At 53.3% G+C, this 20,019-nt stretch overlaps 59 non-coding genes across 59 annotated transcripts; 30 read left to right on the top strand and 29 right to left on the bottom strand.

Moving 5' to 3' along the window:
* The first annotated feature begins 246 nt into the window (after positions 1–246).
* Trnai-uau lies at positions 247–338 on the top strand. The gene is given in 2 exon segments: positions 247–284; positions 303–338. It is a non-coding gene; the product is annotated as a tRNA-Ile (tRNA).
* A 111-nt stretch (positions 339–449) lies between these two features.
* On the top strand, positions 450–521 carry Trnad-guc. Its single transcript has one exon. It is a non-coding gene; the product is annotated as a tRNA-Asp (tRNA).
* Positions 522–757: 236 nt separating this feature from the next.
* On the bottom strand, positions 758–829 carry Trnam-cau. Its single transcript has one exon. It is a non-coding gene; the product is annotated as a tRNA-Met (tRNA).
* A 274-nt stretch (positions 830–1,103) lies between these two features.
* Trnar-acg lies at positions 1,104–1,176 on the bottom strand. The gene has a single exon. It is a non-coding gene; the product is annotated as a tRNA-Arg (tRNA).
* Positions 1,177–1,616: 440 nt separating this feature from the next.
* Positions 1,617–1,708, top strand: Trnai-uau. The gene is given in 2 exon segments: positions 1,617–1,654; positions 1,673–1,708. It is a non-coding gene; the product is annotated as a tRNA-Ile (tRNA).
* Positions 1,709–1,819: 111 nt separating this feature from the next.
* Positions 1,820–1,891, top strand: Trnad-guc. The gene has a single exon. It is a non-coding gene; the product is annotated as a tRNA-Asp (tRNA).
* A 236-nt stretch (positions 1,892–2,127) lies between these two features.
* On the bottom strand, positions 2,128–2,199 carry Trnam-cau. Its single transcript has one exon. It is a non-coding gene; the product is annotated as a tRNA-Met (tRNA).
* Positions 2,200–2,473: 274 nt separating this feature from the next.
* On the bottom strand, positions 2,474–2,546 carry Trnar-acg. Its single transcript has one exon. It is a non-coding gene; the product is annotated as a tRNA-Arg (tRNA).
* A 440-nt stretch (positions 2,547–2,986) lies between these two features.
* Trnai-uau lies at positions 2,987–3,078 on the top strand. The gene is given in 2 exon segments: positions 2,987–3,024; positions 3,043–3,078. It is a non-coding gene; the product is annotated as a tRNA-Ile (tRNA).
* Positions 3,079–3,189: 111 nt separating this feature from the next.
* Trnad-guc lies at positions 3,190–3,261 on the top strand. The gene has a single exon. It is a non-coding gene; the product is annotated as a tRNA-Asp (tRNA).
* Positions 3,262–3,497: 236 nt separating this feature from the next.
* Positions 3,498–3,569, bottom strand: Trnam-cau. Its single transcript has one exon. It is a non-coding gene; the product is annotated as a tRNA-Met (tRNA).
* Positions 3,570–3,843: 274 nt separating this feature from the next.
* Trnar-acg lies at positions 3,844–3,916 on the bottom strand. The gene has a single exon. It is a non-coding gene; the product is annotated as a tRNA-Arg (tRNA).
* Positions 3,917–4,356: 440 nt separating this feature from the next.
* On the top strand, positions 4,357–4,448 carry Trnai-uau. Its single transcript is given in 2 exon segments — positions 4,357–4,394; positions 4,413–4,448. It is a non-coding gene; the product is annotated as a tRNA-Ile (tRNA).
* A 111-nt stretch (positions 4,449–4,559) lies between these two features.
* Positions 4,560–4,631, top strand: Trnad-guc. Its single transcript has one exon. It is a non-coding gene; the product is annotated as a tRNA-Asp (tRNA).
* A 236-nt stretch (positions 4,632–4,867) lies between these two features.
* Positions 4,868–4,939, bottom strand: Trnam-cau. The gene has a single exon. It is a non-coding gene; the product is annotated as a tRNA-Met (tRNA).
* Positions 4,940–5,213: 274 nt separating this feature from the next.
* On the bottom strand, positions 5,214–5,286 carry Trnar-acg. Its single transcript has one exon. It is a non-coding gene; the product is annotated as a tRNA-Arg (tRNA).
* A 440-nt stretch (positions 5,287–5,726) lies between these two features.
* Positions 5,727–5,818, top strand: Trnai-uau. The gene is given in 2 exon segments: positions 5,727–5,764; positions 5,783–5,818. It is a non-coding gene; the product is annotated as a tRNA-Ile (tRNA).
* Positions 5,819–5,929: 111 nt separating this feature from the next.
* Positions 5,930–6,001, top strand: Trnad-guc. The gene has a single exon. It is a non-coding gene; the product is annotated as a tRNA-Asp (tRNA).
* A 236-nt stretch (positions 6,002–6,237) lies between these two features.
* Positions 6,238–6,309, bottom strand: Trnam-cau. The gene has a single exon. It is a non-coding gene; the product is annotated as a tRNA-Met (tRNA).
* Positions 6,310–6,583: 274 nt separating this feature from the next.
* Positions 6,584–6,656, bottom strand: Trnar-acg. Its single transcript has one exon. It is a non-coding gene; the product is annotated as a tRNA-Arg (tRNA).
* A 440-nt stretch (positions 6,657–7,096) lies between these two features.
* On the top strand, positions 7,097–7,188 carry Trnai-uau. The gene is given in 2 exon segments: positions 7,097–7,134; positions 7,153–7,188. It is a non-coding gene; the product is annotated as a tRNA-Ile (tRNA).
* A 111-nt stretch (positions 7,189–7,299) lies between these two features.
* On the top strand, positions 7,300–7,371 carry Trnad-guc. Its single transcript has one exon. It is a non-coding gene; the product is annotated as a tRNA-Asp (tRNA).
* A 236-nt stretch (positions 7,372–7,607) lies between these two features.
* Trnam-cau lies at positions 7,608–7,679 on the bottom strand. Its single transcript has one exon. It is a non-coding gene; the product is annotated as a tRNA-Met (tRNA).
* A 274-nt stretch (positions 7,680–7,953) lies between these two features.
* Trnar-acg lies at positions 7,954–8,026 on the bottom strand. Its single transcript has one exon. It is a non-coding gene; the product is annotated as a tRNA-Arg (tRNA).
* A 440-nt stretch (positions 8,027–8,466) lies between these two features.
* Trnai-uau lies at positions 8,467–8,558 on the top strand. Its single transcript is given in 2 exon segments — positions 8,467–8,504; positions 8,523–8,558. It is a non-coding gene; the product is annotated as a tRNA-Ile (tRNA).
* A 111-nt stretch (positions 8,559–8,669) lies between these two features.
* Trnad-guc lies at positions 8,670–8,741 on the top strand. The gene has a single exon. It is a non-coding gene; the product is annotated as a tRNA-Asp (tRNA).
* A 236-nt stretch (positions 8,742–8,977) lies between these two features.
* Trnam-cau lies at positions 8,978–9,049 on the bottom strand. The gene has a single exon. It is a non-coding gene; the product is annotated as a tRNA-Met (tRNA).
* Positions 9,050–9,323: 274 nt separating this feature from the next.
* Trnar-acg lies at positions 9,324–9,396 on the bottom strand. Its single transcript has one exon. It is a non-coding gene; the product is annotated as a tRNA-Arg (tRNA).
* A 440-nt stretch (positions 9,397–9,836) lies between these two features.
* Positions 9,837–9,928, top strand: Trnai-uau. The gene is given in 2 exon segments: positions 9,837–9,874; positions 9,893–9,928. It is a non-coding gene; the product is annotated as a tRNA-Ile (tRNA).
* Positions 9,929–10,039: 111 nt separating this feature from the next.
* Trnad-guc lies at positions 10,040–10,111 on the top strand. Its single transcript has one exon. It is a non-coding gene; the product is annotated as a tRNA-Asp (tRNA).
* Positions 10,112–10,347: 236 nt separating this feature from the next.
* Trnam-cau lies at positions 10,348–10,419 on the bottom strand. Its single transcript has one exon. It is a non-coding gene; the product is annotated as a tRNA-Met (tRNA).
* A 274-nt stretch (positions 10,420–10,693) lies between these two features.
* On the bottom strand, positions 10,694–10,766 carry Trnar-acg. The gene has a single exon. It is a non-coding gene; the product is annotated as a tRNA-Arg (tRNA).
* A 440-nt stretch (positions 10,767–11,206) lies between these two features.
* On the top strand, positions 11,207–11,298 carry Trnai-uau. Its single transcript is given in 2 exon segments — positions 11,207–11,244; positions 11,263–11,298. It is a non-coding gene; the product is annotated as a tRNA-Ile (tRNA).
* A 111-nt stretch (positions 11,299–11,409) lies between these two features.
* On the top strand, positions 11,410–11,481 carry Trnad-guc. Its single transcript has one exon. It is a non-coding gene; the product is annotated as a tRNA-Asp (tRNA).
* Positions 11,482–11,717: 236 nt separating this feature from the next.
* On the bottom strand, positions 11,718–11,789 carry Trnam-cau. Its single transcript has one exon. It is a non-coding gene; the product is annotated as a tRNA-Met (tRNA).
* A 274-nt stretch (positions 11,790–12,063) lies between these two features.
* On the bottom strand, positions 12,064–12,136 carry Trnar-acg. Its single transcript has one exon. It is a non-coding gene; the product is annotated as a tRNA-Arg (tRNA).
* A 440-nt stretch (positions 12,137–12,576) lies between these two features.
* On the top strand, positions 12,577–12,668 carry Trnai-uau. Its single transcript is given in 2 exon segments — positions 12,577–12,614; positions 12,633–12,668. It is a non-coding gene; the product is annotated as a tRNA-Ile (tRNA).
* A 111-nt stretch (positions 12,669–12,779) lies between these two features.
* On the top strand, positions 12,780–12,851 carry Trnad-guc. The gene has a single exon. It is a non-coding gene; the product is annotated as a tRNA-Asp (tRNA).
* A 236-nt stretch (positions 12,852–13,087) lies between these two features.
* Trnam-cau lies at positions 13,088–13,159 on the bottom strand. Its single transcript has one exon. It is a non-coding gene; the product is annotated as a tRNA-Met (tRNA).
* A 274-nt stretch (positions 13,160–13,433) lies between these two features.
* On the bottom strand, positions 13,434–13,506 carry Trnar-acg. Its single transcript has one exon. It is a non-coding gene; the product is annotated as a tRNA-Arg (tRNA).
* Positions 13,507–13,946: 440 nt separating this feature from the next.
* Positions 13,947–14,038, top strand: Trnai-uau. The gene is given in 2 exon segments: positions 13,947–13,984; positions 14,003–14,038. It is a non-coding gene; the product is annotated as a tRNA-Ile (tRNA).
* A 111-nt stretch (positions 14,039–14,149) lies between these two features.
* Positions 14,150–14,221, top strand: Trnad-guc. The gene has a single exon. It is a non-coding gene; the product is annotated as a tRNA-Asp (tRNA).
* A 236-nt stretch (positions 14,222–14,457) lies between these two features.
* On the bottom strand, positions 14,458–14,529 carry Trnam-cau. The gene has a single exon. It is a non-coding gene; the product is annotated as a tRNA-Met (tRNA).
* A 274-nt stretch (positions 14,530–14,803) lies between these two features.
* Trnar-acg lies at positions 14,804–14,876 on the bottom strand. The gene has a single exon. It is a non-coding gene; the product is annotated as a tRNA-Arg (tRNA).
* A 440-nt stretch (positions 14,877–15,316) lies between these two features.
* Trnai-uau lies at positions 15,317–15,408 on the top strand. Its single transcript is given in 2 exon segments — positions 15,317–15,354; positions 15,373–15,408. It is a non-coding gene; the product is annotated as a tRNA-Ile (tRNA).
* Positions 15,409–15,519: 111 nt separating this feature from the next.
* Positions 15,520–15,591, top strand: Trnad-guc. Its single transcript has one exon. It is a non-coding gene; the product is annotated as a tRNA-Asp (tRNA).
* Positions 15,592–15,827: 236 nt separating this feature from the next.
* Trnam-cau lies at positions 15,828–15,899 on the bottom strand. Its single transcript has one exon. It is a non-coding gene; the product is annotated as a tRNA-Met (tRNA).
* Positions 15,900–16,173: 274 nt separating this feature from the next.
* On the bottom strand, positions 16,174–16,246 carry Trnar-acg. The gene has a single exon. It is a non-coding gene; the product is annotated as a tRNA-Arg (tRNA).
* Positions 16,247–16,686: 440 nt separating this feature from the next.
* Positions 16,687–16,778, top strand: Trnai-uau. The gene is given in 2 exon segments: positions 16,687–16,724; positions 16,743–16,778. It is a non-coding gene; the product is annotated as a tRNA-Ile (tRNA).
* A 111-nt stretch (positions 16,779–16,889) lies between these two features.
* Positions 16,890–16,961, top strand: Trnad-guc. Its single transcript has one exon. It is a non-coding gene; the product is annotated as a tRNA-Asp (tRNA).
* Positions 16,962–17,197: 236 nt separating this feature from the next.
* Positions 17,198–17,269, bottom strand: Trnam-cau. Its single transcript has one exon. It is a non-coding gene; the product is annotated as a tRNA-Met (tRNA).
* Positions 17,270–17,543: 274 nt separating this feature from the next.
* Positions 17,544–17,616, bottom strand: Trnar-acg. Its single transcript has one exon. It is a non-coding gene; the product is annotated as a tRNA-Arg (tRNA).
* Positions 17,617–18,056: 440 nt separating this feature from the next.
* Trnai-uau lies at positions 18,057–18,148 on the top strand. Its single transcript is given in 2 exon segments — positions 18,057–18,094; positions 18,113–18,148. It is a non-coding gene; the product is annotated as a tRNA-Ile (tRNA).
* Positions 18,149–18,259: 111 nt separating this feature from the next.
* On the top strand, positions 18,260–18,331 carry Trnad-guc. The gene has a single exon. It is a non-coding gene; the product is annotated as a tRNA-Asp (tRNA).
* Positions 18,332–18,567: 236 nt separating this feature from the next.
* Trnam-cau lies at positions 18,568–18,639 on the bottom strand. Its single transcript has one exon. It is a non-coding gene; the product is annotated as a tRNA-Met (tRNA).
* Positions 18,640–18,913: 274 nt separating this feature from the next.
* Positions 18,914–18,986, bottom strand: Trnar-acg. The gene has a single exon. It is a non-coding gene; the product is annotated as a tRNA-Arg (tRNA).
* Positions 18,987–19,426: 440 nt separating this feature from the next.
* Trnai-uau lies at positions 19,427–19,518 on the top strand. The gene is given in 2 exon segments: positions 19,427–19,464; positions 19,483–19,518. It is a non-coding gene; the product is annotated as a tRNA-Ile (tRNA).
* Positions 19,519–19,629: 111 nt separating this feature from the next.
* Positions 19,630–19,701, top strand: Trnad-guc. The gene has a single exon. It is a non-coding gene; the product is annotated as a tRNA-Asp (tRNA).
* A 236-nt stretch (positions 19,702–19,937) lies between these two features.
* Positions 19,938–20,009, bottom strand: Trnam-cau. Its single transcript has one exon. It is a non-coding gene; the product is annotated as a tRNA-Met (tRNA).
* Between the last annotated feature and the right edge of the window lie 10 nt (positions 20,010–20,019).

Below are 20,019 nucleotides of genomic sequence, written 5' to 3' on the forward strand. Positions count from 1 at the left end.
GCCACACATCTGCCCTCGCCGTTGGACAGGTAGCAGATGGCAAGGCGCGCGTTTTCTGCAATTTTTCGGTGATGACAAGCGGCTGATATGCTTGTAAGTGTAGCATATGAAACAAGAATCGTATGAAGCATCCGTAGACAGGTGCTAAAGTCGCAGTATGGCCGCAGGTGACGGTCGTATGAGGGTCTGTTGCCACAACAGGTTGGCAGCAAAGCGAATACCGCTAACTGAAAGCACCCTGCTGTAGCCCCAGTGGCGCAATTGGTTAGCGCACGGTACTTATAAGGCAGTAGCCGTGAGCAATGCCGGGGTTGTGAGTTCGAGCCTCACCTGGGGCATACTTTTATTTCGTAGCAGCTGACTCTGAAAGCATCGGGACGCTAGATTTGAGATGTATCACCTACTTGAGAATCATAAGTGAGCGTGCATTGTAGGTACCGATTGCGTATTCCTCGGTAGTATAGTGGTTAGTATCCCCGCCTGTCACGCGGGAGACCGGGGTTCGATTTCCCGCTGGGGAGGTGCGACTTTTATATCGCAAAAGTTGCACGTGTGGCCCGAAAGGACATTAACGTTGTGATCGAGAAATGTAGTTGCTGCAGAATCGTAAGAAAGTCTGCGTCTTAGGAAGTGTTTCTCGTATTCTTCACACCACGTCGTCGTCGTTTCAGAACTTACAGGGTTTGCTGTTGACGCTGAATCATCGCACCCGAGGCTTAGTGAACGAGCTCGAAGCACCCAAGAAAAAGAATAATTTTAGCAGAGCGTGGTTTCGATCCACGGACCTCTGGGTTATGGGCCCAGCACGCTTCCACTGCGCCACTCTGCTGCGTGGAGGTGTTCGCCCTCTGCGGTGCGTGACATGGGACACTTGGAAAAGCGTTGTCTGCGTCGCGTACCGATTAATTAACTGTGTGACATCTCTCAGCTTGACTTGTCTCGACTTTGCTCGACTGACGCTACGCTGACGCTTGCACGAAGCGATATTTACCACGATCGTCTCGAGATGCAGCTGCGAGATGCTCAGGATTGACATTGCACTGCACGCAGGTGGAAACATTCGAACGCACTGCCTAGCTACGCGCCCGCAACTAACAAAATGCCGACCCTGCCAGGATTCGAACCTGGAATCTTCTGATCCGTAGTCAGACGCGTTATCCGTTGCGCCACAGGGCCACTGTTCGCGTTTCGTAATAAGAGGCTGCTACACATCGCGGAGCAACGCGTTCTCGGTGGCTCGTCAACTGCGTGTCGTCCACTGACAACGGCGGCGCGGCCACTCCGGTCTTCCGCACTCTGCAGGGAGCTGCCTAGGAAGGCATCTCCCCTCTAGCTGCTCGGCCATGTTGCGCCTGCATAGCTTAGAGCTTGCCACACATCTGCCCTCGCCGTTGGACAGGTAGCAGATGGCAAGGCGCGCGTTTTCTGCAATTTTTCGGTGATGACAAGCGGCTGATATGCTTGTAAGTGTAGCATATGAAACAAGAATCGTATGAAGCATCCGTAGACAGGTGCTAAAGTCGCAGTATGGCCGCAGGTGACGGTCGTATGAGGGTCTGTTGCCACAACAGGTTGGCAGCAAAGCGAATACCGCTAACTGAAAGCACCCTGCTGTAGCCCCAGTGGCGCAATTGGTTAGCGCACGGTACTTATAAGGCAGTAGCCGTGAGCAATGCCGGGGTTGTGAGTTCGAGCCTCACCTGGGGCATACTTTTATTTCGTAGCAGCTGACTCTGAAAGCATCGGGACGCTAGATTTGAGATGTATCACCTACTTGAGAATCATAAGTGAGCGTGCATTGTAGGTACCGATTGCGTATTCCTCGGTAGTATAGTGGTTAGTATCCCCGCCTGTCACGCGGGAGACCGGGGTTCGATTTCCCGCTGGGGAGGTGCGACTTTTATATCGCAAAAGTTGCACGTGTGGCCCGAAAGGACATTAACGTTGTGATCGAGAAATGTAGTTGCTGCAGAATCGTAAGAAAGTCTGCGTCTTAGGAAGTGTTTCTCGTATTCTTCACACCACGTCGTCGTCGTTTCAGAACTTACAGGGTTTGCTGTTGACGCTGAATCATCGCACCCGAGGCTTAGTGAACGAGCTCGAAGCACCCAAGAAAAAGAATAATTTTAGCAGAGCGTGGTTTCGATCCACGGACCTCTGGGTTATGGGCCCAGCACGCTTCCACTGCGCCACTCTGCTGCGTGGAGGTGTTCGCCCTCTGCGGTGCGTGACATGGGACACTTGGAAAAGCGTTGTCTGCGTCGCGTACCGATTAATTAACTGTGTGACATCTCTCAGCTTGACTTGTCTCGACTTTGCTCGACTGACGCTACGCTGACGCTTGCACGAAGCGATATTTACCACGATCGTCTCGAGATGCAGCTGCGAGATGCTCAGGATTGACATTGCACTGCACGCAGGTGGAAACATTCGAACGCACTGCCTAGCTACGCGCCCGCAACTAACAAAATGCCGACCCTGCCAGGATTCGAACCTGGAATCTTCTGATCCGTAGTCAGACGCGTTATCCGTTGCGCCACAGGGCCACTGTTCGCGTTTCGTAATAAGAGGCTGCTACACATCGCGGAGCAACGCGTTCTCGGTGGCTCGTCAACTGCGTGTCGTCCACTGACAACGGCGGCGCGGCCACTCCGGTCTTCCGCACTCTGCAGGGAGCTGCCTAGGAAGGCATCTCCCCTCTAGCTGCTCGGCCATGTTGCGCCTGCATAGCTTAGAGCTTGCCACACATCTGCCCTCGCCGTTGGACAGGTAGCAGATGGCAAGGCGCGCGTTTTCTGCAATTTTTCGGTGATGACAAGCGGCTGATATGCTTGTAAGTGTAGCATATGAAACAAGAATCGTATGAAGCATCCGTAGACAGGTGCTAAAGTCGCAGTATGGCCGCAGGTGACGGTCGTATGAGGGTCTGTTGCCACAACAGGTTGGCAGCAAAGCGAATACCGCTAACTGAAAGCACCCTGCTGTAGCCCCAGTGGCGCAATTGGTTAGCGCACGGTACTTATAAGGCAGTAGCCGTGAGCAATGCCGGGGTTGTGAGTTCGAGCCTCACCTGGGGCATACTTTTATTTCGTAGCAGCTGACTCTGAAAGCATCGGGACGCTAGATTTGAGATGTATCACCTACTTGAGAATCATAAGTGAGCGTGCATTGTAGGTACCGATTGCGTATTCCTCGGTAGTATAGTGGTTAGTATCCCCGCCTGTCACGCGGGGGACCGGGGTTCGATTTCCCGCTGGGGAGGTGCGACTTTTATATCGCAAAAGTTGCACGTGTGGCCCGAAAGGACATTAACGTTGTGATCGAGAAATGTAGTTGCTGCAGAATCGTAAGAAAGTCTGCGTCTTAGGAAGTGTTTCTCGTATTCTTCACACCACGTCGTCGTCGTTTCAGAACTTACAGGGTTTGCTGTTGACGCTGAATCATCGCACCCGAGGCTTAGTGAACGAGCTCGAAGCACCCAAGAAAAAGAATAATTTTAGCAGAGCGTGGTTTCGATCCACGGACCTCTGGGTTATGGGCCCAGCACGCTTCCACTGCGCCACTCTGCTGCGTGGAGGTGTTCGCCCTCTGCGGTGCGTGACATGGGACACTTGGAAAAGCGTTGTCTGCGTCGCGTACCGATTAATTAACTGTGTGACATCTCTCAGCTTGACTTGTCTCGACTTTGCTCGACTGACGCTACGCTGACGCTTGCACGAAGCGATATTTACCACGATCGTCTCGAGATGCAGCTGCGAGATGCTCAGGATTGACATTGCACTGCACGCAGGTGGAAACATTCGAACGCACTGCCTAGCTACGCGCCCGCAACTAACAAAATGCCGACCCTGCCAGGATTCGAACCTGGAATCTTCTGATCCGTAGTCAGACGCGTTATCCGTTGCGCCACAGGGCCACTGTTCGCGTTTCGTAATAAGAGGCTGCTACACATCGCGGAGCAACGCGTTCTCGGTGGCTCGTCAACTGCGTGTCGTCCACTGACAACGGCGGCGCGGCCACTCCGGTCTTCCGCACTCTGCAGGGAGCTGCCTAGGAAGGCATCTCCCCTCTAGCTGCTCGGCCATGTTGCGCCTGCATAGCTTAGAGCTTGCCACACATCTGCCCTCGCCGTTGGACAGGTAGCAGATGGCAAGGCGCGCGTTTTCTGCAATTTTTCGGTGATGACAAGCGGCTGATATGCTTGTAAGTGTAGCATATGAAACAAGAATCGTATGAAGCATCCGTAGACAGGTGCTAAAGTCGCAGTATGGCCGCAGGTGACGGTCGTATGAGGGTCTGTTGCCACAACAGGTTGGCAGCAAAGCGAATACCGCTAACTGAAAGCACCCTGCTGTAGCCCCAGTGGCGCAATTGGTTAGCGCACGGTACTTATAAGGCAGTAGCCGTGAGCAATGCCGGGGTTGTGAGTTCGAGCCTCACCTGGGGCATACTTTTATTTCGTAGCAGCTGACTCTGAAAGCATCGGGACGCTAGATTTGAGATGTATCACCTACTTGAGAATCATAAGTGAGCGTGCATTGTAGGTACGGATTGCGTATTCCTCGGTAGTATAGTGGTTAGTATCCCCGCCTGTCACGCGGGAGACCGGGGTTCGATTTCCCGCTGGGGAGGTGCGACTTTTATATCGCAAAAGTTGCACGTGTGGCCCGAAAGGACATTAACGTTGTGATCGAGAAATGTAGTTGCTGCAGAATCGTAAGAAAGTCTGCGTCTTAGGAAGTGTTTCTCGTATTCTTCACACCACGTCGTCGTCGTTTCAGAACTTACAGGGTTTGCTGTTGACGCTGAATCATCGCACCCGAGGCTTAGTGAACGAGCTCGAAGCACCCAAGAAAAAGAATAATTTTAGCAGAGCGTGGTTTCGATCCACGGACCTCTGGGTTATGGGCCCAGCACGCTTCCACTGCGCCACTCTGCTGCGTGGAGGTGTTCGCCCTCTGCGGTGCGTGACATGGGACACTTGGAAAAGCGTTGTCTGCGTCGCGTACCGATTAATTAACTGTGTGACATCTCTCAGCTTGACTTGTCTCGACTTTGCTCGACTGACGCTACGCTGACGCTTGCACGAAGCGATATTTACCACGATCGTCTCGAGATGCAGCTGCGAGATGCTCAGGATTGACATTGCACTGCACGCAGGTGGAAACATTCGAACGCACTGCCTAGCTACGCGCCCGCAACTAACAAAATGCCGACCCTGCCAGGATTCGAACCTGGAATCTTCTGATCCGTAGTCAGACGCGTTATCCGTTGCGCCACAGGGCCACTGTTCGCGTTTCGTAATAAGAGGCTGCTACACATCGCGGAGCAACGCGTTCTCGGTGGCTCGTCAACTGCGTGTCGTCCACTGACAACGGCGGCGCGGCCACTCCGGTCTTCCGCACTCTGCAGGGAGCTGCCAAGGAAGGCATCTCCCCTCTAGCTGCTCGGCCATGTTGCGCCTGCATAGCTTAGAGCTTGCCACACATCTGCCCTCGCCGTTGGACAGGTAGCAGATGGCAAGGCGCGCGTTTTCTGCAATTTTTCGGTGATGACAAGCGGCTGATATGCTTGTAAGTGTAGCATATGAAACAAGAATCGTATGAAGCATCCGTAGACAGGTGCTAAAGTCGCAGTATGGCCGCAGGTGACGGTCGTATGAGGGTCTGTTGCCACAACAGGTTGGCAGCAAAGCGAATACCGCTAACTGAAAGCACCCTGCTGTAGCCCCAGTGGCGCAATTGGTTAGCGCACGGTACTTATAAGGCAGTAGCCGTGAGCAATGCCGGGGTTGTGAGTTCGAGCCTCACCTGGGGCATACTTTTATTTCGTAGCAGCTGACTCTGAAAGCATCGGGACGCTAGATTTGAGATGTATCACCTACTTGAGAATCATAAGTGAGCGTGCATTGTAGGTACCGATTGCGTATTCCTCGGTAGTATAGTGGTTAGTATCCCCGCCTGTCACGCGGGAGACCGGGGTTCGATTTCCCGCTGGGGAGGTGCGACTTTTATATCGCAAAAGTTGCACGTGTGGCCCGAAAGGACATTAACGTTGTGATCGAGAAATGTAGTTGCTGCAGAATCGTAAGAAAGTCTGCGTCTTAGGAAGTGTTTCTCGTATTCTTCACACCACGTCGTCGTCGTTTCAGAACTTACAGGGTTTGCTGTTGACGCTGAATCATCGCACCCGAGGCTTAGTGAACGAGCTCGAAGCACCCAAGAAAAAGAATAATTTTAGCAGAGCGTGGTTTCGATCCACGGACCTCTGGGTTATGGGCCCAGCACGCTTCCACTGCGCCACTCTGCTGCGTGGAGGTGTTCGCCCTCTGCGGTGCGTGACATGGGACACTTGGAAAAGCGTTGTCTGCGTCGCGTACCGATTAATTAACTGTGTGACATCTCTCAGCTTGACTTGTCTCGACTTTGCTCGACTGACGCTACGCTGACGCTTGCACGAAGCGATATTTACCACGATCGTCTCGAGATGCAGCTGCGAGATGCTCAGGATTGACATTGCACTGCACGCAGGTGGAAACATTCGAACGCACTGCCTAGCTACGCGCCCGCAACTAACAAAATGCCGACCCTGCCAGGATTCGAACCTGGAATCTTCTGATCCGTAGTCAGACGCGTTATCCGTTGCGCCACAGGGCCACTGTTCGCGTTTCGTAATAAGAGGCTGCTACACATCGCGGAGCAACGCGTTCTCGGTGGCTCGTCAACTGCGTGTCGTCCACTGACAACGGCGGCGCGGCCACTCCGGTCTTCCGCACTCTGCAGGGAGCTGCCTAGGAAGGCATCTCCCCTCTAGCTGCTCGGCCATGTTGCGCCTGCATAGCTTAGAGCTTGCCACACATCTGCCCTCGCCGTTGGACAGGTAGCAGATGGCAAGGCGCGCGTTTTCTGCAATTTTTCGGTGATGACAAGCGGCTGATATGCTTGTAAGTGTAGCATATGAAACAAGAATCGTATGAAGCATCCGTAGACAGGTGCTAAAGTCGCAGTATGGCCGCAGGTGACGGTCGTATGAGGGTCTGTTGCCACAACAGGTTGGCAGCAAAGCGAATACCGCTAACTGAAAGCACCCTGCTGTAGCCCCAGTGGCGCAATTGGTTAGCGCACGGTACTTATAAGGCAGTAGCCGTGAGCAATGCCGGGGTTGTGAGTTCGAGCCTCACCTGGGGCATACTTTTATTTCGTAGCAGCTGACTCTGAAAGCATCGGGACGCTAGATTTGAGATGTATCACCTACTTGAGAATCATAAGTGAGCGTGCATTGTAGGTACCGATTGCGTATTCCTCGGTAGTATAGTGGTTAGTATCCCCGCCTGTCACGCGGGGGACCGGGGTTCGATTTCCCGCTGGGGAGGTGCGACTTTTATATCGCAAAAGTTGCACGTGTGGCCCGAAAGGACATTAACGTTGTGATCGAGAAATGTAGTTGCTGCAGAATCGTAAGAAAGTCTGCGTCTTAGGAAGTGTTTCTCGTATTCTTCACACCACGTCGTCGTCGTTTCAGAACTTACAGGGTTTGCTGTTGACGCTGAATCATCGCACCCGAGGCTTAGTGAACGAGCTCGAAGCACCCAAGAAAAAGAATAATTTTAGCAGAGCGTGGTTTCGATCCACGGACCTCTGGGTTATGGGCCCAGCACGCTTCCACTGCGCCACTCTGCTGCGTGGAGGTGTTCGCCCTCTGCGGTGCGTGACATGGGACACTTGGAAAAGCGTTGTCTGCGTCGCGTACCGATTAATTAACTGTGTGACATCTCTCAGCTTGACTTGTCTCGACTTTGCTCGACTGACGCTACGCTGACGCTTGCACGAAGCGATATTTACCACGATCGTCTCGAGATGCAGCTGCGAGATGCTCAGGATTGACATTGCACTGCACGCAGGTGGAAACATTCGAACGCACTGCCTAGCTACGCGCCCGCAACTAACAAAATGCCGACCCTGCCAGGATTCGAACCTGGAATCTTCTGATCCGTAGTCAGACGCGTTATCCGTTGCGCCACAGGGCCACTGTTCGCGTTTCGTAATAAGAGGCTGCTACACATCGCGGAGCAACGCGTTCTCGGTGGCTCGTCAACTGCGTGTCGTCCACTGACAACGGCGGCGCGGCCACTCCGGTCTTCCGCACTCTGCAGGGAGCTGCCTAGGAAGGCATCTCCCCTCTAGCTGCTCGGCCATGTTGCGCCTGCATAGCTTAGAGCTTGCCACACATCTGCCCTCGCCGTTGGACAGGTAGCAGATGGCAAGGCGCGCGTTTTCTGCAATTTTTCGGTGATGACAAGCGGCTGATATGCTTGTAAGTGTAGCATATGAAACAAGAATCGTATGAAGCATCCGTAGACAGGTGCTAAAGTCGCAGTATGGCCGCAGGTGACGGTCGTATGAGGGTCTGTTGCCACAACAGGTTGGCAGCAAAGCGAATACCGCTAACTGAAAGCACCCTGCTGTAGCCCCAGTGGCGCAATTGGTTAGCGCACGGTACTTATAAGGCAGTAGCCGTGAGCAATGCCGGGGTTGTGAGTTCGAGCCTCACCTGGGGCATACTTTTATTTCGTAGCAGCTGACTCTGAAAGCATCGGGACGCTAGATTTGAGATGTATCACCTACTTGAGAATCATAAGTGAGCGTGCATTGTAGGTACCGATTGCGTATTCCTCGGTAGTATAGTGGTTAGTATCCCCGCCTGTCACGCGGGAGACCGGGGTTCGATTTCCCGCTGGGGAGGTGCGACTTTTATATCGCAAAAGTTGCACGTGTGGCCCGAAAGGACATTAACGTTGTGATCGAGAAATGTAGTTGCTGCAGAATCGTAAGAAAGTCTGCGTCTTAGGAAGTGTTTCTCGTATTCTTCACACCACGTCGTCGTCGTTTCAGAACTTACAGGGTTTGCTGTTGACGCTGAATCATCGCACCCGAGGCTTAGTGAACGAGCTCGAAGCACCCAAGAAAAAGAATAATTTTAGCAGAGCGTGGTTTCGATCCACGGACCTCTGGGTTATGGGCCCAGCACGCTTCCACTGCGCCACTCTGCTGCGTGGAGGTGTTCGCCCTCTGCGGTGCGTGACATGGGACACTTGGAAAAGCGTTGTCTGCGTCGCGTACCGATTAATTAACTGTGTGACATCTCTCAGCTTGACTTGTCTCGACTTTGCTCGACTGACGCTACGCTGACGCTTGCACGAAGCGATATTTACCACGATCGTCTCGAGATGCAGCTGCGAGATGCTCAGGATTGACATTGCACTGCACGCAGGTGGAAACATTCGAACGCACTGCCTAGCTACGCGCCCGCAACTAACAAAATGCCGACCCTGCCAGGATTCGAACCTGGAATCTTCTGATCCGTAGTCAGACGCGTTATCCGTTGCGCCACAGGGCCACTGTTCGCGTTTCGTAATAAGAGGCTGCTACACATCGCGGAGCAACGCGTTCTCGGTGGCTCGTCAACTGCGTGTCGTCCACTGACAACGGCGGCGCGGCCACTCCGGTCTTCCGCACTCTGCAGGGAGCTGCCTAGGAAGGCATCTCCCCTCTAGCTGCTCGGCCATGTTGCGCCTGCATAGCTTAGAGCTTGCCACACATCTGCCCTCGCCGTTGGACAGGTAGCAGATGGCAAGGCGCGCGTTTTCTGCAATTTTTCGGTGATGACAAGCGGCTGATATGCTTGTAAGTGTAGCATATGAAACAAGAATCGTATGAAGCATCCGTAGACAGGTGCTAAAGTCGCAGTATGGCCGCAGGTGACGGTCGTATGAGGGTCTGTTGCCACAACAGGTTGGCAGCAAAGCGAATACCGCTAACTGAAAGCACCCTGCTGTAGCCCCAGTGGCGCAATTGGTTAGCGCACGGTACTTATAAGGCAGTAGCCGTGAGCAATGCCGGGGTTGTGAGTTCGAGCCTCACCTGGGGCATACTTTTATTTCGTAGCAGCTGACTCTGAAAGCATCGGGACGCTAGATTTGAGATGTATCACCTACTTGAGAATCATAAGTGAGCGTGCATTGTAGGTACGGATTGCGTATTCCTCGGTAGTATAGTGGTTAGTATCCCCGCCTGTCACGCGGGAGACCGTGGTTCGATTCCCCGCTGGGGAGGTGCGACTTTTATATCGCAAAAGTTGCACGTGTGGCCCGAAAGGACATTAACGTTGTGATCGAGAAATGTAGTTGCTGCAGAATCGTAAGAAAGTCTGCGTCTTAGGAAGTGTTTCTCGTATTCTTCACACCACGTCGTCGTCGTTTCAGAACTTACAGGGTTTGCTGTTGACGCTGAATCATCGCACCCGAGGCTTAGTGAACGAGCTCGAAGCACCCAAGAAAAAGAATAATTTTAGCAGAGCGTGGTTTCGATCCACGGACCTCTGGGTTATGGGCCCAGCACGCTTCCACTGCGCCACTCTGCTGCGTGGAGGTGTTCGCCCTCTGCGGTGCGTGACATGGGACACTTGGAAAAGCGTTGTCTGCGTCGCGTACCGATTAATTAACTGTGTGACATCTCTCAGCTTGACTTGTCTCGACTTTGCTCGACTGACGCTACGCTGACGCTTGCACGAAGCGATATTTACCACGATCGTCTCGAGATGCAGCTGCGAGATGCTCAGGATTGACATTGCACTGCACGCAGGTGGAAACATTCGAACGCACTGCCTAGCTACGCGCCCGCAACTAACAAAATGCCGACCCTGCCAGGATTCGAACCTGGAATCTTCTGATCCGTAGTCAGACGCGTTATCCGTTGCGCCACAGGGCCACTGTTCGCGTTTCGTAATAAGAGGCTGCTACACATCGCGGAGCAACGCGTTCTCGGTGGCTCGTCAACTGCGTGTCGTCCACTGACAACGGCGGCGCGGCCACTCCGGTCTTCCGCACTCTGCAGGGAGCTGCCAAGGAAGGCATCTCCCCTCTAGCTGCTCGGCCATGTTGCGCCTGCATAGCTTAGAGCTTGCCACACATCTGCCCTCGCCGTTGGACAGGTAGCAGATGGCAAGGCGCGCGTTTTCTGCAATTTTTCGGTGATGACAAGCGGCTGATATGCTTGTAAGTGTAGCATATGAAACAAGAATCGTATGAAGCATCCGTAGACAGGTGCTAAAGTCGCAGTATGGCCGCAGGTGACGGTCGTATGAGGGTCTGTTGCCACAACAGGTTGGCAGCAAAGCGAATACCGCTAACTGAAAGCACCCTGCTGTAGCCCCAGTGGCGCAATTGGTTAGCGCACGGTACTTATAAGGCAGTAGCCGTGAGCAATGCCGGGGTTGTGAGTTCGAGCCTCACCTGGGGCATACTTTTATTTCGTAGCAGCTGACTCTGAAAGCATCGGGACGCTAGATTTGAGATGTATCACCTACTTGAGAATCATAAGTGAGCGTGCATTGTAGGTACCGATTGCGTATTCCTCGGTAGTATAGTGGTTAGTATCCCCGCCTGTCACGCGGGAGACCGGGGTTCGATTTCCCGCTGGGGAGGTGCGACTTTTATATCGCAAAAGTTGCACGTGTGGCCCGAAAGGACATTAACGTTGTGATCGAGAAATGTAGTTGCTGCAGAATCGTAAGAAAGTCTGCGTCTTAGGAAGTGTTTCTCGTATTCTTCACACCACGTCGTCGTCGTTTCAGAACTTACAGGGTTTGCTGTTGACGCTGAATCATCGCACCCGAGGCTTAGTGAACGAGCTCGAAGCACCCAAGAAAAAGAATAATTTTAGCAGAGCGTGGTTTCGATCCACGGACCTCTGGGTTATGGGCCCAGCACGCTTCCACTGCGCCACTCTGCTGCGTGGAGGTGTTCGCCCTCTGCGGTGCGTGACATGGGACACTTGGAAAAGCGTTGTCTGCGTCGCGTACCGATTAATTAACTGTGTGACATCTCTCAGCTTGACTTGTCTCGACTTTGCTCGACTGACGCTACGCTGACGCTTGCACGAAGCGATATTTACCACGATCGTCTCGAGATGCAGCTGCGAGATGCTCAGGATTGACATTGCACTGCACGCAGGTGGAAACATTCGAACGCACTGCCTAGCTACGCGCCCGCAACTAACAAAATGCCGACCCTGCCAGGATTCGAACCTGGAATCTTCTGATCCGTAGTCAGACGCGTTATCCGTTGCGCCACAGGGCCACTGTTCGCGTTTCGTAATAAGAGGCTGCTACACATCGCGGAGCAACGCGTTCTCGGTGGCTCGTCAACTGCGTGTCGTCCACTGACAACGGCGGCGCGGCCACTCCGGTCTTCCGCACTCTGCAGGGAGCTGCCTAGGAAGGCATCTCCCCTCTAGCTGCTCGGCCATGTTGCGCCTGCATAGCTTAGAGCTTGCCACACATCTGCCCTCGCCGTTGGACAGGTAGCAGATGGCAAGGCGCGCGTTTTCTGCAATTTTTCGGTGATGACAAGCGGCTGATATGCTTGTAAGTGTAGCATATGAAACAAGAATCGTATGAAGCATCCGTAGACAGGTGCTAAAGTCGCAGTATGGCCGCAGGTGACGGTCGTATAAGGGTCTGTTGCCACAACAGGTTGGCAGCAAAGCGAATACCGCTAACTGAAAGCACCCTGCTGTAGCCCCAGTGGCGCAATTGGTTAGCGCACGGTACTTATAAGGCAGTAGCCGTGAGCAATGCCGGGGTTGTGAGTTCGAGCCTCACCTGGGGCATACTTTTATTTCGTAGCAGCTGACTCTGAAAGCATCGGGACGCTAGATTTGAGATGTATCACCTACTTGAGAATCATAAGTGAGCGTGCATTGTAGGTACCGATTGCGTATTCCTCGGTAGTATAGTGGTTAGTATCCCCGCCTGTCACGCGGGAGACCGGGGTTCGATTTCCCGCTGGGGAGGTGCGACTTTTATATCGCAAAAGTTGCACGTGTGGCCCGAAAGGACATTAACGTTGTGATCGAGAAATGTAGTTGCTGCAGAATCGTAAGAAAGTCTGCGTCTTAGGAAGTGTTTCTCGTATTCTTCACACCACGTCGTCGTCGTTTCAGAACTTACAGGGTTTGCTGTTGACGCTGAATCATCGCACCCGAGGCTTAGTGAACGAGCTCGAAGCACCCAAGAAAAAGAATAATTTTAGCAGAGCGTGGTTTCGATCCACGGACCTCTGGGTTATGGGCCCAGCACGCTTCCACTGCGCCACTCTGCTGCGTGGAGGTGTTCGCCCTCTGCGGTGCGTGACATGGGACACTTGGAAAAGCGTTGTCTGCGTCGCGTACCGATTAATTAACTGTGTGACATCTCTCAGCTTGACTTGTCTCGACTTTGCTCGACTGACGCTACGCTGACGCTTGCACGAAGCGATATTTACCACGATCGTCTCGAGATGCAGCTGCGAGATGCTCAGGATTGACATTGCACTGCACGCAGGTGGAAACATTCGAACGCACTGCCTAGCTACGCGCCCGCAACTAACAAAATGCCGACCCTGCCAGGATTCGAACCTGGAATCTTCTGATCCGTAGTCAGACGCGTTATCCGTTGCGCCACAGGGCCACTGTTCGCGTTTCGTAATAAGAGGCTGCTACACATCGCGGAGCAACGCGTTCTCGGTGGCTCGTCAACTGCGTGTCGTCCACTGACAACGGCGGCGCGGCCACTCCGGTCTTCCGCACTCTGCAGGGAGCTGCCTAGGAAGGCATCTCCCCTCTAGCTGCTCGGCCATGTTGCGCCTGCATAGCTTAGAGCTTGCCACACATCTGCCCTCGCCGTTGGACAGGTAGCAGATGGCAAGGCGCGCGTTTTCTGCAATTTTTCGGTGATTACAAGCGGCTGATATGCTTGTAAGTGTAGCATATGAAACAAGAATCGTATGAAGCATCCGTAGACAGGTGCTAAAGTCGCAGTATGGCCGCAGGTGACGGTCGTATGAGGGTCTGTTGCCACAACAGGTTGGCAGCAAAGCGAATACCGCTAACTGAAAGCACCCTGCTGTAGCCCCAGTGGCGCAATTGGTTAGCGCACGGTACTTATAAGGCAGTAGCCGTGAGCAATGCCGGGGTTGTGAGTTCGAGCCTCACCTGGGGCATACTTTTATTTCGTAGCAGCTGACTCTGAAAGCATCGGGAAGCTAGATTTGAGATGTATCACCTACTTGAGAATCATAAGTGAGCGTGCATTGTAGGTACCGATTGCGTATTCCTCGGTAGTATAGTGGTTAGTATCCCCGCCTGTCACGCGGGAGACCGGGGTTCGATTTCCCGCTGGGGAGGTGCGACTTTTATATCGCAAAAGTTGCACGTGTGGCCCGAAAGGACATTAACGTTGTGATCGAGAAATGTAGTTGCTGCAGAATCGTAAGAAAGTCTGCGTCTTAGGAAGTGTTTCTCGTATTCTTCACACCACGTCGTCGTCGTTTCAGAACTTACAGGGTTTGCTGTTGACGCTGAATCATCGCACCCGAGGCTTAGTGAACGAGCTCGAAGCACCCAAGAAAAAGAATAATTTTAGCAGAGCGTGGTTTCGATCCACGGACCTCTGGGTTATGGGCCCAGCACGCTTCCACTGCGCCACTCTGCTGCGTGGAGGTGTTCGCCCTCTGCGGTGCGTGACATGGGACACTTGGAAAAGCGTTGTCTGCGTCGCGTACCGATTAATTAACTGTGTGACATCTCTCAGCTTGACTTGTCTCGACTTTGCTCGACTGACGCTACGCTGACGCTTGCACGAAGCGATATTTACCACGATCGTCTCGAGATGCAGCTGCGAGATGCTCAGGATTGACATTGCACTGCACGCAGGTGGAAACATTCGAACGCACTGCCTAGCTACGCGCCCGCAACTAACAAAATGCCGACCCTGCCAGGATTCGAACCTGGAATCTTCTGATCCGTAGTCAGACGCGTTATCCGTTGCGCCACAGGGCCACTGTTCGCGTTTCGTAATAAGAGGCTGCTACACATCGCGGAGCAACGCGTTCTCGGTGGCTCGTCAACTGCGTGTCGTCCACTGACAACGGCGGCGCGGCCACTCCGGTCTTCCGCACTCTGCAGGGAGCTGCCTAGGAAGGCATCTCCCCTCTAGCTGCTCGGCCATGTTGCGCCTGCATAGCTTAGAGCTTGCCACACATCTGCCCTCGCCGTTGGACAGGTAGCAGATGGCAAGGCGCGCGTTTTCTGCAATTTTTCGGTGATGACAAGCGGCTGATATGCTTGTAAGTGTAGCATATGAAACAAGAATCGTATGAAGCATCCGTAGACAGGTGCTAAAGTCGCAGTATGGCCGCAGGTGACGGTCGTATGAGGGTCTGTTGCCACAACAGGTTGGCAGCAAAGCGAATACCGCTAACTGAAAGCACCCTGCTGTAGCCCCAGTGGCGCAATTGGTTAGCGCACGGTACTTATAAGGCAGTAGCCGTGAGCAATGCCGGGGTTGTGAGTTCGAGCCTCACCTGGGGCATACTTTTATTTCGTAGCAGCTGACTCTGAAAGCATCGGGACGCTAGATTTGAGATGTATCACCTACTTGAGAATCATAAGTGAGCGTGCATTGTAGGTACGGATTGCGTATTCCTCGGTAGTATAGTGGTTAGTATCCCCGCCTGTCACGCGGGAGACCGTGGTTCGATTCCCCGCTGGGGAGGTGCGACTTTTATATCGCAAAAGTTGCACGTGTGGCCCGAAAGGACATTAACGTTGTGATCGAGAAATGTAGTTGCTGCAGAATCGTAAGAAAGTCTGCGTCTTAGGAAGTGTTTCTCGTATTCTTCACACCACGTCGTCGTCGTTTCAGAACTTACAGGGTTTGCTGTTGACGCTGAATCATCGCACCCGAGGCTTAGTGAACGAGCTCGAAGCACCCAAGAAAAAGAATAATTTTAGCAGAGCGTGGTTTCGATCCACGGACCTCTGGGTTATGGGCCCAGCACGCTTCCACTGCGCCACTCTGCTGCGTGGAGGTGTTCGCCCTCTGCGGTGCGTGACATGGGACACTTGGAAAAGCGTTGTCTGCGTCGCGTACCGATTAATTAACTGTGTGACATCTCTCAGCTTGACTTGTCTCGACTTTGCTCGACTGACGCTACGCTGACGCTTGCACGAAGCGATATTTACCACGATCGTCTCGAGATGCAGCTGCGAGATGCTCAGGATTGACATTGCACTGCACGCAGGTGGAAACATTCGAACGCACTGCCTAGCTACGCGCCCGCAACTAACAAAATGCCGACCCTGCCAGGATTCGAACCTGGAATCTTCTGATCCGTAGTCAGACGCGTTATCCGTTGCGCCACAGGGCCACTGTTCGCGTTTCGTAATAAGAGGCTGCTACACATCGCGGAGCAACGCGTTCTCGGTGGCTCGTCAACTGCGTGTCGTCCACTGACAACGGCGGCGCGGCCACTCCGGTCTTCCGCACTCTGCAGGGAGCTGCCTAGGAAGGCATCTCCCCTCTAGCTGCTCGGCCATGTTGCGCCTGCATAGCTTAGAGCTTGCCACACATCTGCCCTCGCCGTTGGACAGGTAGCAGATGGCAAGGCGCGCGTTTTCTGCAATTTTTCGGTGATGACAAGCGGCTGATATGCTTGTAAGTGTAGCATATGAAACAAGAATCGTATGAAGCATCCGTAGACAGGTGCTAAAGTCGCAGTATGGCCGCAGGTGACGGTCGTATGAGGGTCTGTTGCCACAACAGGTTGGCAGCAAAGCGAATACCGCTAACTGAAAGCACCCTGCTGTAGCCCCAGTGGCGCAATTGGTTAGCGCACGGTACTTATAAGGCAGTAGCCGTGAGCAATGCCGGGGTTGTGAGTTCGAGCCTCACCTGGGGCATACTTTTATTTCGTAGCAGCTGACTCTGAAAGCATCGGGACGCTAGATTTGAGATGTATCACCTACTTGAGAATCATAAGTGAGCGTGCATTGTAGGTACGGATTGCGTATTCCTCGGTAGTATAGTGGTTAGTATCCCCGCCTGTCACGCGGGAGACCGTGGTTCGATTCCCCGCTGGGGAGGTGCGACTTTTATATCGCAAAAGTTGCACGTGTGGCCCGAAAGGACATTAACGTTGTGATCGAGAAATGTAGTTGCTGCAGAATCGTAAGAAAGTCTGCGTCTTAGGAAGTGTTTCTCGTATTCTTCACACCACGTCGTCGTCGTTTCAGAACTTACAGGGTTTGCTGTTGACGCTGAATCATCGCACCCGAGGCTTAGTGAACGAGCTCGAAGCACCCAAGAAAAAGAATAATTTTAGCAGAGCGTGGTTTCGATCCACGGACCTCTGGGTTATGGGCCCAGCACGCTTCCACTGCGCCACTCTGCTGCGTGGAGGTGTTCGCCCTCTGCGGTGCGTGACATGGGACACTTGGAAAAGCGTTGTCTGCGTCGCGTACCGATTAATTAACTGTGTGACATCTCTCAGCTTGACTTGTCTCGACTTTGCTCGACTGACGCTACGCTGACGCTTGCACGAAGCGATATTTACCACGATCGTCTCGAGATGCAGCTGCGAGATGCTCAGGATTGACATTGCACTGCACGCAGGTGGAAACATTCGAACGCACTGCCTAGCTACGCGCCCGCAACTAACAAAATGCCGACCCTGCCAGGATTCGAACCTGGAATCTTCTGATCCGTAGTCAGACGCGTTATCCGTTGCGCCACAGGGCCACTGTTCGCGTTTCGTAATAAGAGGCTGCTACACATCGCGGAGCAACGCGTTCTCGGTGGCTCGTCAACTGCGTGTCGTCCACTGACAACGGCGGCGCGGCCACTCCGGTCTTCCGCACTCTGCAGGGAGCTGCCAAGGAAGGCATCTCCCCTCTAGCTGCTCGGCCATGTTGCGCCTGCATAGCTTAGAGCTTGCCACACATCTGCCCTCGCCGTTGGACAGGTAGCAGATGGCAAGGCGCGCGTTTTCTGCAATTTTTCGGTGATGACAAGCGGCTGATATGCTTGTAAGTGTAGCATATGAAACAAGAATCGTATGAAGCATCCGTAGACAGGTGCTAAAGTCGCAGTATGGCCGCAGGTGACGGTCGTATGAGGGTCTGTTGCCACAACAGGTTGGCAGCAAAGCGAATACCGCTAACTGAAAGCACCCTGCTGTAGCCCCAGTGGCGCAATTGGTTAGCGCACGGTACTTATAAGGCAGTAGCCGTGAGCAATGCCGGGGTTGTGAGTTCGAGCCTCACCTGGGGCATACTTTTATTTCGTAGCAGCTGACTCTGAAAGCATCGGGACGCTAGATTTGAGATGTATCACCTACTTGAGAATCATAAGTGAGCGTGCATTGTAGGTACGGATTGCGTATTCCTCGGTAGTATAGTGGTTAGTATCCCCGCCTGTCACGCGGGAGACCGGGGTTCGATTCCCCGCTGGGGAGGTGCGACTTTTATATCGCAAAAGTTGCACGTGTGGCCCGAAAGGACATTAACGTTGTGATCGAGAAATGTAGTTGCTGCAGAATCGTAAGAAAGTCTGCGTCTTAGGAAGTGTTTCTCGTATTCTTCACACCACGTCGTCGTCGTTTCAGAACTTACAGGGTTTGCTGTTGACGCTGAATCATCGCACCCGAGGCTTAGTGAACGAGCTCGAAGCACCCAAGAAAAAGAATAATTTTAGCAGAGCGTGGTTTCGATCCACGGACCTCTGGGTTATGGGCCCAGCACGCTTCCACTGCGCCACTCTGCTGCGTGGAGGTGTTCGCCCTCTGCGGTGCGTGACATGGGACACTTGGAAAAGCGTTGTCTGCGTCGCGTACCGATTAATTAACTGTGTGACATCTCTCAGCTTGACTTGTCTCGACTTTGCTCGACTGACGCTACGCTGACGCTTGCACGAAGCGATATTTACCACGATCGTCTCGAGATGCAGCTGCGAGATGCTCAGGATTGACATTGCACTGCACGCAGGTGGAAACATTCGAACGCACTGCCTAGCTACGCGCCCGCAACTAACAAAATGCCGACCCTGCCAGGATTCGAACCTGGAATCTTCTGATCCGTAGTCAGACGCGTTATCCGTTGCGCCACAAGGCCACTGTTCGCGCTTCGTAATAAGAGGCTGCTACACATCGCGGAGCAACGCGTTCTCGGTGGCTCGTCAACTGCGTGTCGTCCACTGACAACGGCGGCGCGGCCACTCCGGTCTTCCGCACTCTGCAGGGAGCTGCCAAGGAAGGCATCTCCCCTCTAGCTGCTCGGCCATGTTGCGCCTGCATAGCTTAGAGCTTGCCACACATCTGCCCTCGCCGTTGGACAGGTAGCAGATGGCAAGGCGCGCGTTTTCTGCAATTTTTCGGTGATGACAAGCGGCTGATATGCTTGTAAGTGTAGCATATGAAACAAGAATCGTATGAAGCATCCGTAGACAGGTGCTAAAGTCGCAGTATGGCCGCAGGTGACGGTCGTATGAGGGTCTGTTGCCACAACAGGTTGGCAGCAAAGCGAATACCGCTAACTGAAAGCACCCTGCTGTAGCCCCAGTGGCGCAATTGGTTAGCGCACGGTACTTATAAGGCAGTAGCCGTGAGCAATGCCGGGGTTGTGAGTTCGAGCCTCACCTGGGGCATACTTTTATTTCGTAGCAGCTGACTCTGAAAGCATCGGGACGCTAGATTTGAGATGTATCACCTACTTGAGAATCATAAGTGAGCGTGCATTGTAGGTACGGATTGCGTATTCCTCGGTAGTATAGTGGTTAGTATCCCCGCCTGTCACGCGGGAGACCGGGGTTCGATTCCCCGCTGGGGAGGTGCGACTTTTATATCGCAAAAGTTGCACGTGTGGCCCGAAAGGACATTAACGTTGTGATCGAGAAATGTAGTTGCTGCAGAATCGTAAGAAAGTCTGCGTCTTAGGAAGTGTTTCTCGTATTCTTCACACCACGTCGTCGTCGTTTCAGAACTTACAGGGTTTGCTGTTGACGCTGAATCATCGCACCCGAGGCTTAGTGAACGAGCTCGAAGCACCCAAGAAAAAGAATAATTTTAGCAGAGCGTGGTTTCGATCCACGGACCTCTGGGTTATGGGCCCAGCACGCTTCCACTGCGCCACTCTGCTGCGTGGACGT

The sequence above is a fragment of the Schistocerca piceifrons genome, unplaced genomic scaffold (assembly GCF_021461385.2).
Source record: "Schistocerca piceifrons isolate TAMUIC-IGC-003096 unplaced genomic scaffold, iqSchPice1.1 HiC_scaffold_1684, whole genome shotgun sequence".
In the NCBI taxonomy this organism is placed as follows: Eukaryota; Metazoa; Arthropoda; class Insecta; order Orthoptera; family Acrididae; genus Schistocerca; species Schistocerca piceifrons.